This window comes from Nicotiana tabacum, chromosome 12 (genome assembly GCF_000715075.1).
Source record: "Nicotiana tabacum cultivar K326 chromosome 12, ASM71507v2, whole genome shotgun sequence".
NCBI classification, from domain to species: domain Eukaryota; kingdom Viridiplantae; phylum Streptophyta; class Magnoliopsida; order Solanales; family Solanaceae; genus Nicotiana; species Nicotiana tabacum.
The window spans coordinates 105,578,944-105,591,435 of record NC_134091.1 but is presented as its reverse complement, the minus strand read 5'-3'; positions in this window follow the sequence as shown (position 1 = coordinate 105,591,435).

The following is a 12,492-nucleotide window of genomic DNA, read 5'->3' as shown; positions in this document are numbered from 1 at the left end:
TTTAAAAGTTTATCTAATTTGAAGTAAGGATATCACTGAGGTGGGAAAAAATCCAGTTCAGTTCTATTTCCTCAAGTAATGTTCACTCGCCTGTCAGATTTATGTGGATCACAAAATAAAGATAATTCATGGCCGAAAGATCCGTGCCTGCTGCAGTCCCAGGAGTCTTTCTTCTAGTTTCCGAATTCTTTGACCACATTAATTCAGGCTTCAATAGCAGATCCCTATAGTTAAGAACTAAATATGGCAAAAATGAATTAAGGGCAGCCGTTAACAAATAACATCTAATCACGTTTCTCTACTTTTAAACTATAAAGTTTCAATTTAGACGAGCTAATTTGATTTGACACGGAATTTATGAAGAAAAAAAAAAAAGACTTTTGAAATTTGTGATCTTAAAAGTTTAAGGGATAAAAGCTTTGTGCGGCCATAACATTTATGTGGTTATAAAAACTTCTCATTATGGATAAAATGGGTAAAATGAAGAGTTTAAAGTTAATTATTTCCAAATTTAGAAATGTGTTATTTATTTTAGAAACTAAAAAAAAAAGTACATCATCTAATTTGAAACGAAGAGAGTACTATAAAAGCAGAAAACCCCCTAAATTAAAATTAAATTACTTAATTGCCCTTGTTATTAACCTAATTAACCTGAAGACCATTAACTACTGTTCCTAAGGTTTTCAACCGTTGCAACCTTTATGCTTTTACATCGCTACTCTTGGCAAAGTATTGATGCTCTCCTCATTACTCTTCATGTTCTCAATTAATGGACGCCTCTTAACATGCCATCGAAACAACGTCTTCTCTTTTCACTTTTCTTACCAGTTACCAAGTTTGTGTGCTTAATTGCCAAAGTTCCAGCGCTGCTACTATTTCTTCCATCTATCTCCAATGAAAGCTGGGTTGCTCGAGGCGGGTTGCTCTGATGGTAAGCACCCTCCACTTCCAATCAAGAGGTTGTGAGTTCGAGTCACCCCAAGAGCAAGGTGGGGAGTTCTTGGAGGGAAGGATGCCGAGGGTCATTTGGAAACAACCTCTCTACCCCAGGGTAGGGGTAATGTCTGCGTATACACTACCTCCCCAGACCCCACTAGTGAAATTATACTGGGTTGTTGTTGTTGTATCTCCGATAAAAACCTACTTGTAAGTTTACTTATGTTTACCTAGCAAAAAAGGTTCTTATTTGTTGCATGTGTATGTCAAGTCATGTAATAAAAAGTTTTGTAAAATAAATATTAGTATTATTAAAATAAAGTTTTATGTAAAATATTCACACAAAAATCTTCATCAAAATATTTTTCTCCGCACAAAAGTTACCCAAATTAGCAAGATTGGACACTTCAAAATTGAGAATATTTTAATTCTATGAAAAATTAGTCAAGAACTAATATCCAATAAATCAAAAGTACTAAGCAGCATCACACACAAAAAATATTAACTTATCAAAATATAGAAACTACCATACATGCTATATAGGTGTGTACAAAGAAAACCGACAAACCACATCAAATCGATAATTCGAATCAAACCGAGAAAAAAAAACTCGACTATGGTTTGGTTTGATTTGGTTTGGTGTTAGGAAAAAAAATGACCATAATTGGTTTGGTTTGGTTTTAACTAAAAAAAGTCAAACCGAAATCAAACCAACCCAACATTACATGTATACAAGTTTTAAAAATATTTTATACATAAAAATAATAATTGTAATATAATTTATAAATATTTTTTAAACTTTTTCATAGTTCTTTCTTTTAATGTATTGTTTCAAGATTGGACTTAGAACTTTTGAATGATAAAATATGTTTTATAGCCCATAAAAGCTAGTAACTCAAATAAAGCCCAAAACAAAATCAAATCAATACTAATGCTAACAAAAAAAAAATTCAATTCAATACTAAGAATGATAATAGTATTGGATATTTATTTTTTTAGTTTTGCATTGGTTTAAATAGTGAAAATGCATAACTTCCTTTAAATATTATTTAGCCATGTAATTAATGCTTAGTACTTATTAGTCGTACTTATTTTAGCATGACTTAATTAGTACTTTTAGATCATATTTATTTTATTATGACTTATTACTTGGCAATATTTATTTTATGCGATTTCTTGAGTATTTTAGTATAATCATAACTCATCTCACATTATTTTGTATTATTTTATTGGGTAACATCTTATATAGTTTTATCCTACTAGGACGTAAGAAATATTAGAGCACAAATTATATATTTTATACTACGAAGATTTTGTCGGAAAAAATCCGAAAAAATCCGAGAAAATCGAAAAATCCGAGATTGAAAAATCCAACTTTTGTTGGTATGGTTTGGTTTAAATATTTAAAAATTCGAGACAATTGATTTGGTTTGATAATTGAAAAATCTGAACCAACTCGACATATGTACATTCATAATGCTACATATACAATGGCATGTTATTATAACAATATTTTAAAAAAACAAATGGAATACTAAGAGATACAAAGAAGTAACATAACCAAGAAAAAGATACACATAGATTGAAGAATATATTAGAACTCACATGAGAATGGTTACTACATGGCACTTGACACTTGTGTGGTCACGCCTTATTTATAAACTGTTCCGAAATATTCACCAAACACCTTTGCCTTTATTTTTCCTTTCTCACAAGACCTCTCACATAATTATATTTCATTATCAAAATGCTTGTGTATTTTGTTCAAGTATTTATTTCCTGACCAAAATACACTTTAATTATATGTATGGCAACGAAATTGTTTGCGACGGTTGTATAACCGTTGCTATAGCCGATCTATTCAACGATTGTAACCGTTGCCTAAGCATCAAAGTGCTTTTGAGACAGTTTAGCTACAAAACCATTGCCTTTGTCTAGTAACTGTTGTCGTAGGGTAAATTATTGCAGCACTTCTCGTAACTGTCGCAATAGACATATCTGTGACGATCAATTTTTGGATAAAAAGATCTATTGGGTCGGCTTTTTGTTCCTTCCTCTTTTCCCCATTATTTTGCTAAGCCTGACTGTTTATCCGAAAAATCGGATAACGTTAAATTTAGATGTGATTCTAAGGGTATGCAATTTCCTTTGATACCAAATGGCAATACATGTATTTTTGCTATAAAGTGGGAATAATGAACAGGAAGACTGAATGAGTTAAAGAAAACAAGCACAATAAAATCTCCCTCTCTCTCTTCCCGGGGGCCCCGTCTATTGCAGTCTATGTCCCTTTTTATACTAGAGGGTCACTGCTTTATCTATAACAACATAATAAAATAATACATATAGTGGAGGACCCATGATGGTTTGTCTCTTCCTTGATTCCCGCCAAGATTCTCTCCCTCGGTGCGGTTGTAACGGCTCTTGTCTGCGAGCTTAGCACTGGCCCGAGCTCGATGTTAGATCGAACCCCCAGTCTTGGTTTGAGCTCGATTCTGCCTTGGGGCATCGATATTCAGGGCATGTGTCGATCGGTGTTGCCCCGTAGTCCGATTCGGATACGGGCTCGATAACGATATCGAGTTTTGCCGTCGATTGGTCTTATAGTTCGAAGCTCGACGCCCCTACTTCGGAATTCGTCCGAGCTTGTCGTGTGGATACCCTTCGATTGAAACATCATTGTCTCGACCAGTCTTTATGACTGAGAATCGGTTTTGACCGTACACAGATAGTCCCCTCATTTCTTGGGAAGGATGTGGTGAGGAACGATATGATTTTCCTGCGACTCGATCAAGTTTATGCTGACGTTTCTATCGACCCCGGCCATGACGTATGTAATGCTCGATCATCTTATGCGTCTTTATAGTCCCCGACTTTATCGAGGATACCCGAAATTTTTCTTCCCCTGTGAGAATTGCCAGTTACCTTCGGTACTTGGTGACCGGAGAAGATTAATCAGTGATGAATGCGGAGGGGCTTCCTGTCTTTTCAACGAGGCCCAACATGCTTTGAATCGGGTAACTCCTGATGGCATTTTTGCCGCTTCTTTTACACAGAGTTGTAGGTCATTCTAATGTTTCTCCTTTTGTTTGCAGGCTTCGATGTTGCATCACGAGGCTTTTCTCCGAATCAGGGAGGAGCATGATGCCAAAGTTCGGAGCCTCACTGAGAAGAGTGACTCGTAATGGTCGAGTGAGTGATTGCTCGGACTCGAAATAAAGGTAGCCCGTGGGCTTGGCAGTCGAGCGAATGATTTAAACTCGATGCAATGTAGCCCGTAGGCGTAATAGTCAATGTGGCCCGTAGGCTTAATGGTCGAGTGAGTGATTGCTCGAACTCGAAATAAAGGTAGCCCGTAGACTTAGTAGTCGAGTGAATGATTCGAACTTGATGCAATGTAGCCCGCAGGCGTAATAGTTAAAGTAGCCCGTAGGCTTAATGGTCGAGTGAGTGATTGCTCGAACTCGAAATAAAGGTAGCCCGTAGGCTTGGCAATCGAGCGAATGATTCGAACTCGATGCAATGTAGCCCGTAGGCATAATAGTCAAAGTAGCCCATAGGCTTAATGGTCGAGTGAGTGATTGCTCGAACTCGAAATAAAGGTAGCCCGTAGGCTTGGCCATCGAGCGAATGATTCGAACTCGATGCAACGTAGCCCGTAGGCATAATAGTCAATGTAGCCCATAGGCTTAATGGTCGAGTGAGTGGTTGCTCGAACTCGAAATAAAGGTAGCCCGTAGGCTTGGCAATCGAGCGAATGGTTCAAACTCGATGCAATGTAGCCCGTAGGCGTAATAGTCAAAGTGGCCCGTATGCTTAATGGTCATGTGAGTGATTGCTCGAACTCGAAATAAAGATAGCTCGTAGGCTTGGCAATCGAGCGAATGATTCAAACTCGATGCAATGTAGCCCGTAGGCGTAATAGTCAAAGTAGCCCGTAGGCTTAATGGTCGAGTGAGTGGTTGCTCGAACTCGAAATACAGGTAGCCCGTGGGCTTGGCAATCGAGCGAATAATTCGAACTCGATCCTGTTTGCATAATAAATCTTGAACATAGAATATCGGTAAAGAAGAGAGCTTTCTTTGCAGGTCATTATACATGGGTTCATGTTTTACGTCAGGGCTCGGGCCAACTATATAAGCATGGTTCGTTTTGACCGTTTGGCCCTTACAACGTTTCCCGTTGAGACATTGTTTGTCATGAAATAACGAAGTAACTTCCTTTGTACCGAACTTGATAGTCATCACAGATGCGTTCAATGATAAAACCCCCCTGTGTACGAGGTTAATTTTAAAGAGTCCTCGGATACTCAACAATAGTATCGTTTCCGCTATATGGCTGGTATCGATCTCTGGCCGACTTTTGCTTTTTCGTAATGGACCTAGAAGTCAACTGGTCATCTTAGACTCTTATTTTGTATTGATATCGATTGTGCACATCGGCCCAAGTAATAGCCGGGTACTCGATCAGATTTTGCTTCAGCCGCTGCGAAGACCTCGAGCTCCGCTCATTTAGACCTTGAGTGAATGCTTGAACAACTCAATCGTCTGTGACTGGTGGCAGATCCATTCGTTTCATTTGAAAACGAGCTACGAACTCCCTTAGAATCTCGTTATCCTTTTGTATTACCTTGAACAGGTCCGACTTTCTGATTTTGACCTTTATGGCTCCGGCATGAGCTTTTACGAAGCAATCTACAAGCATAGCAAAAGAATCAATGGAGTTAGATGGTAAATTATGATACCATATCATTGCCCCTTTGATAGAGTTTCACCGAATTTTTTTAATAATACAGATTCGATCTCATCATCTTCCAAATCATTGCCCTTGATCGCACACGTGTAAGAAGTGACGTGCTCGTTGGGGTCGGTCGTTCCGTTATATTTGGGTATTTCGGGCATACGAAATTTTTTGGGGATTGGTTTTGAAGCTGCACTCGAGGAAAAAGGCTTTTGAATGATTTTTTTCGAATCTAGCCCTTTTATCATTGGTGGAGCCCCCGGGATCTGGTCGACCCTGGAATTATATGTTTCTACTTTTTTATCGTTGGCTTCGACTCGTTTTGTGAGTTTCTCGAGCAATTTAGTAATTTCGGGAGTAGTCCCCGATTTTTGCTCATTTGGCTTCTCTATGGCTGGTTCCGTTCTGTGGGTGACTTCTCGAAGCGGATTGGGCTCCGGCCTGCTTTGCACCTGAGTTTGGCTCTGCAACTGAGCTATCGCTATTTGCTGGGCTTGTAACATCTCGAAAATCATCCATAAGCTGACTCTGATCTCCTCCTCGTTATGGGAGTCTCGAGCTACGGATCGAGTACCGCCCTGAATGCTTCTTTCCGGTCCGGAATGCTGATTTGCCTCTAGAGCTATTTGTGAATTCACATCCAATGATACTTCGGCTCGAATTTTGGGTGTTTCGATTCGAGCCTCAGCGCCTTCATCGAGTGGCCTTCCGGCCCCGGGCACCAAGTTGTTGGTTTCATCTTGAAGGCCGATTTCATGGTCGATAGGTGAAGCCATTGCTGATTTGAAGTTGCAAACTGGCGTGTACCTTAGGTTTATATCAAACGATCACTGTTATCCTTAGCCCTACGGTGGGCGCCAAACTGTTTATCCGAAAAATCGGATAACATTAAATTTAGATATGATTCTAAGGGTATGCAATTTCCTTTGATACCAAATGGCAATACATGTATTTTTGCTATAAAGTGGGAATAATGAACATGAAGACTGAATGAGCTAAAGAAAACAAGCACAATGAAATCTCCCTCCGTCTATTGTAGTCTATGTCCCTTTTTATAGTAGAGGGTCACTGCTTTATCTATAACAATATAATAAAATAATACATATAGTGGAGGACCCATGATGGTTTGTCTCTTCCTTGATTCCCGCCAAGATTCTCTCCCTCGGTGCAGTTGTAACGGCTCTTGTCTGCGAGCTTAGCACTGACCCGAGCTCGGTGTTAGATCGAACCCCCAGTCTTGGTTCGAGCTCAATTCTGCCTTGGGGCATCGATATTCGGGGCCTGTGTCGATTGGTGTTGCCCCGTATTATGATTCGGACACGGGCTCGATAACGATATCGAGTTTTGCCGTCGATTGGGCTTATAGTTCGAAGCTCGAAGCCCCTACTTCGAAATTCGTCCGAGCTTGTCGTGTGGATACCCTTCGATTGAAACGTCATTGTCTCAATCAGTCTTTATGACTGAGAATCGGTTTTGACCGTACACACTGCCCAATACTAATTTTTTATTTTTATCTTTTACATAATTATAGATCTCCTAATACCCCCAAATACCTTCAACACGCTCAAAGATCTAAAGAACCAAACCAAACTAATGGTGTCGGATGTTTCAATTACCAAACTAAACTAATAGTGTCGGATTTTTGAATATATAAACCAAACCAAACCAAACCAAACCAACAAAATTGGATTTTTCAATCTCAATTTTCTATGGTTTTTCTATTTTTTTGGATTTTCGAGTTTTTTTCGGTAAAATCTTCATAACATAAAATATGTAACTTGAGCTCCAAATATTTCTTTAGTCCTAGTAAGATACAACTATATAATATATATTTCAAGAAAATAACACAATAATATGAGATAAGTCATAGCATTTTACTAAATTATTTAATAACAAAGATAATAAAATTACACAAAGCAAATATTGTTAATTATTAAGCCATAATAAAAATTAAAATAATCTAAAAATACTATATAGGTCATGCTAAAATAAGTATAGCAAATAAGTATAATTAATTACATAACTAAGCACTAAAGAAAAAGATAAACTAAGTTATGCGTTTTCATTAAAAACCAATGTAAAACTAAAAAAATAGTTATCCAACATTGTCAGTCATTCCTAGTATTGAATTAAATTTATTTTGTTAGCATTAGTATTGATTTGAACTTTGTCTAAGTTACTGCGTTTATGGGCTAAAACATTTATTTACCATTCAAGAATGTTAAGTCCAAATTTAAAATAATACGTTAAAAGATAAAAATATGAAAAAGTTCAAGAAATATTTACAAATTATATTACAATAAATATTTATATGTTTAAAATAGTTTTAAAAATTGTATATATGTACTATCGGATTGATTTGGTTTCGCTTTGACCTTTTTTAGTTAAAACCAAATCAAACCAATTATGGTCGGATTTTCTGTTCCAACACCTAACCAAACCACAATCGAAATTTTTTTTTCCGGTTTTACTCAGATCACTGGTTTGGTGTGATTTATCGATTTTCTTGATATACCCTAACTCCTGGTGTAGTCCTTGGAGTCTTTCTTCTAGTTTCCGAAATCTTTGATGGCTTGCTCCAACTAGGGCTTCAATAGCAGATCCATTTCAAATCCTGTATTTAAGAACTAATTATGGAAAAAATGAATTGACGGCAGATGTTAACAATAACATCTAATCAGATTTCTTTACTTTTAAACTACAAAATAAATCAAAATGCACCAGTTGAATTTCTTCAATAAAAGAAATTAAGATGGCCGGAATTGGCTTCCCACTTTTTTGACTCCCTTGGTCCCTCATTTCCTTATAAAACATTCTTTATCTTCTCTTATTTTAAAGTTAAAATGACAAGTTTATCCTCTGTTGGTTTGGAATATTACAATTTCTTTTCAAAATTTATAATTGCAAATATATCTCTAATAATATGTGGGATTAAAAAACTTGTGATGAAATACTATATTATGGTGAATGTCCATAACTCCTAAAGGAGTAACACCCTCTCTTCTCCATTATATCTCCATAACTCCCACTATTCCAATATGTATGGTTGTAACTCCCATACCTCCATAACCTCCCCCATGATATCAAATGTTTAATGTCAAGTTTATGATATTATTTTATATACCTCTATGTAATACTATAAACAGAGGATAAGAAGTGATATTGTACACACTTGGGAAACACTTAAAGAAATAAGATAGTTCTCTCTTTACCTCTCCACATCTCTTGTCTATTTTCTAGTTTCATATTATTATTTTGAGCTATATTTCGTAATACATTATCAGCACGAAATCTCTTACTTGAAAGTTAAACTTCACTTCTCGCTAGTTTTCGTTTGACGCATATGTTCCGCTAGTTTATGTCCACTTCAAGTTAATCTTTGGGTGAAAAAGAGACATATACAATTATCTACCATATGTTTTTGACAAGGTGGGTTGCTCTGATGGTAAGCACCCTCCACTTCCAACCAAGAGGTTGTGAGTTCGAGTCACCCCAAGAGCAAGGTGGGGAGTTCTTGGAGGGAAGGATGCCGAGGGTCTATTGGAAACAGCCTCTCTACCCCAGGGTAGGGGTAAGGTCTGCGTACACACTACCCTCCCCAGACCCCACTGATGGGATTATACTGGGTTGTTGTTGTTGTTGTTGTATGTTTAAGAAGAGAGCGCTCTGGTCCTTTGGTGGGTAGCTTCGACCTCGTGTGGTCTAGAATTGGCAATTGCCACTTGCTAACTTTCCCAACCTGAGGTATGTTATTGTATCTGTTTACCGGAAAAAAAGGGATAGAGTTGAATTTATGCGTAGTTCCGAAGATACGTGGTACAACTTAATACAGAGTGCTAGGATAAACAAAAGTATGAATATAGATTAGAGAAAAACGTAATCCAGGCCAACCAATTATGAACAATGAAATTTAGGATTTAACAAAAATAGGATCAAACTGAGAAACTAGAAAAGATCCCTCTTTCTTGTAGAGGGGATAATACAATTTTTTGATAGTGTCCTCCTTCCAAATATGATAAACAAGTCCTTTTATAGTGAAGGGGTTTTGCTCCAAGTATAATAAAACAAACATTCAGCGGGAAACCCATGATAAATCAGCTTTTCCATAATTTCTGCCAAGATTCCCTCTAGTGGGATTACAACGGCTTTTGTCTGCGAGCCCGATCTTGCTTAGAACCCTCAATTTTGGTTCGAGCTTGATTTGGGCTCGAACTTGTGATCTTGACTCGAGCTCGATCCCGGTTTGAGCCCTCGAACGGATTCCTGGTCGATGTAGGTTGGTTTTTTGGATTATCTACATGATAGATCTACCCGCGCCATGGTTCGATTCTTGTTCGAGTTTGATTATGATATCGATCTCAGCACGGACTGGCCTTCCCAGGCTCTAGATTAGTTCGTGCCCTCCCTCCTTCAGGATCTTACTTCGATATATCACCCTTCGAACCGTGCCGGACATGCCAAATCCGTTTCGACCGTATACAGATAGTCTCCTCATTTCTCAGAAGTAAATACGGCGAGAAACGATATGATTTTCAACAGCTCGATCGGATTATATTCTGTTGATTCCATCAGGTTCGATCATGACGCACATGATAGCTGTCCTGTTGGTTTAGTCTCCCAAGACATTTAATGCATATCAGGCGATGGTCGGCCACTGCTGATAATGAACCGCCGTCGCTTTGAACCTATAAATTGCTCTCACCTTTATCTTTTACCAATTTTACATCTTCAATCTTCTAAAATTTCCCAATCTCTTCTTACAAAAGAGCTGTGATTTCTTTCCGAAAGGATCCCTCAATTCTACCAAATCTCCACCACCTCCTTCTGCTCCTTATTTTTGAATTCAAAAATGGAAAAAACATCACAAACAGTTCCTCAGAAAGATAAAGCCTCATCTTCACAGTGTGTCGCCGATGAGACACCGGTGGAACCACGGCCAGAGGAGTGTCTCCCCGGGGCGTGCGTCCTTACTTAAGATTTTAAAGTTGATAAATGTTCATCGGTCCCTGGCCGGTGTGAGCCGGTATCGAGGTACATGTGTTCGATTACTGAGAAGCACCTCGATCTGTTGAAGAAGGACTGCAATTGGGGGGAAAAAGAAGTGATAATACCTACCCCTGACGAAGACATTACTTCTCACGTGAAAGAGTTTTTGAGTGTATATACCTATACTTTCACTTTGGGTCCCCTCGATTCCGTCGTTATTGACTTCTGTCGACAGTATCAGGTAACCTTAGGCTAGGTCCATCCTTCTTTGTGGCGGATCGTTATTCTGATCCGATATTTCGTAAGCAAAATCGAGGGGATGTCGTTCACCCTTGATCAACTTATCCGGCTATACCGTCCCCGACTTTTTCGGGGAGGGTTAATAAAACTCCAGCGTCGGGCTACCAAGGCTTTGTTCTCGAGTATTGACGAGGATAGGGACCGGGGTTGGATGAGCAGGTTCGTTTGAGTAAGGACTTCGGACCTGATCCCGACTGAAAAGATGGCCTTTCCCGAGGAGTGGAATCTGAAACGTAAGTGTGATTTTGCAGTTGTTCCTATTTTGTTCTTTCATTTGTTCTTTTATCGACACTCCCCTTTTCGTGATGTAGCAGTTCCCTGGATTTCCGGAGCGGTTCCCGACCTCAAGAATTGGGTACGGGCTCTTGTTTCGACTTCCACATACGCCGAGCGCTCATGGCGTGATTTGTCTAAGGGTCGGTGGGAGGCCAAAAACCACGGTAAGCTCATTTCTCGGAATCTGACGAGGCACTTCTCGACATATTTTTGATAAGGATTCCCATATGCAGGTTTGGGTAAGGATGTGGTCTTGAGACCTCTGTCTAATGAGGAGGATGTCTCGACCTTCATTCCAAAGCCTGTGAAGGAAAATAAAAAGAAGAGAGCTTCGTTGTCCGAATATCCAAAACCGAAGAAGAGGACGGCTCGTAAACCAAACAAGAATGTCATTCCTTTGACCGTAGAATCCGTTTTGCGCCTAAGGAATGAAGAAGAAGAATAAGAAGAAGAAGAAGAAGAAGAAGAAGAAGAAGAAGAAGAAGAAGAAGAAGAATATAATGAGTCCACGCTGGCGGCCCGAACGAAAAGAGCCACCGATGCTTCAATGCCGGCTGGATCGATGATGCCCTATGGGACTCCGTCTCAAACTGAAAATATACCGGAGAGTGGTTCCTGCAGAGTCCCCGAACTATCGGATGTCGAAGACACCTCTCATCGGAATCAACCCGCAGGGGTTACAATCAGGGAGCCCTTCGAACCCCTCCGAGCCGAGGTGAATGCTCCAAGCGATTCACTTGAGGCAGCAACGATCGAAGACTCGCCTCTCTTTCCCGCTTTTTCCGCAGGGGTGATTCGGGAAGCTCAAGCTCCGGGGGCCCTTAATCTAGATAGGCCTCACGATGAAGAGGATCTGCTTCGTGACCTGTTTACTGGTATCGAGGACGTTGCCAGTGCCGGTGATGAATCAGATCTCTTTCATGGTTTGCGGCAGGCTTTGGACCATGAGTCTTTTGAAAACCTTTTTGTTGGTATTGCCTTTATGTTCGTCTTTCGTTAACTTCGCTCCTTGTTTCTTTGTAGGCCACGGTAGTCCATCGAGTACAATGTTCTCATTCCCAGAATGAGCTGCATCGATACGCGGCCGACCTGAAATGCGCTATCGATGAGAGAAACTCTCTCAAACTCTCCTTAGGACAGAGAGAGGAGGAAATAAAAGATCTTTGGGCCGAGCTGTCCAAGGCTTATCGAGACCAGAATGATTTGTCTGAGCAGGTAATTATGCTTTTGAAAACCTACGGGTTCGATACCGGA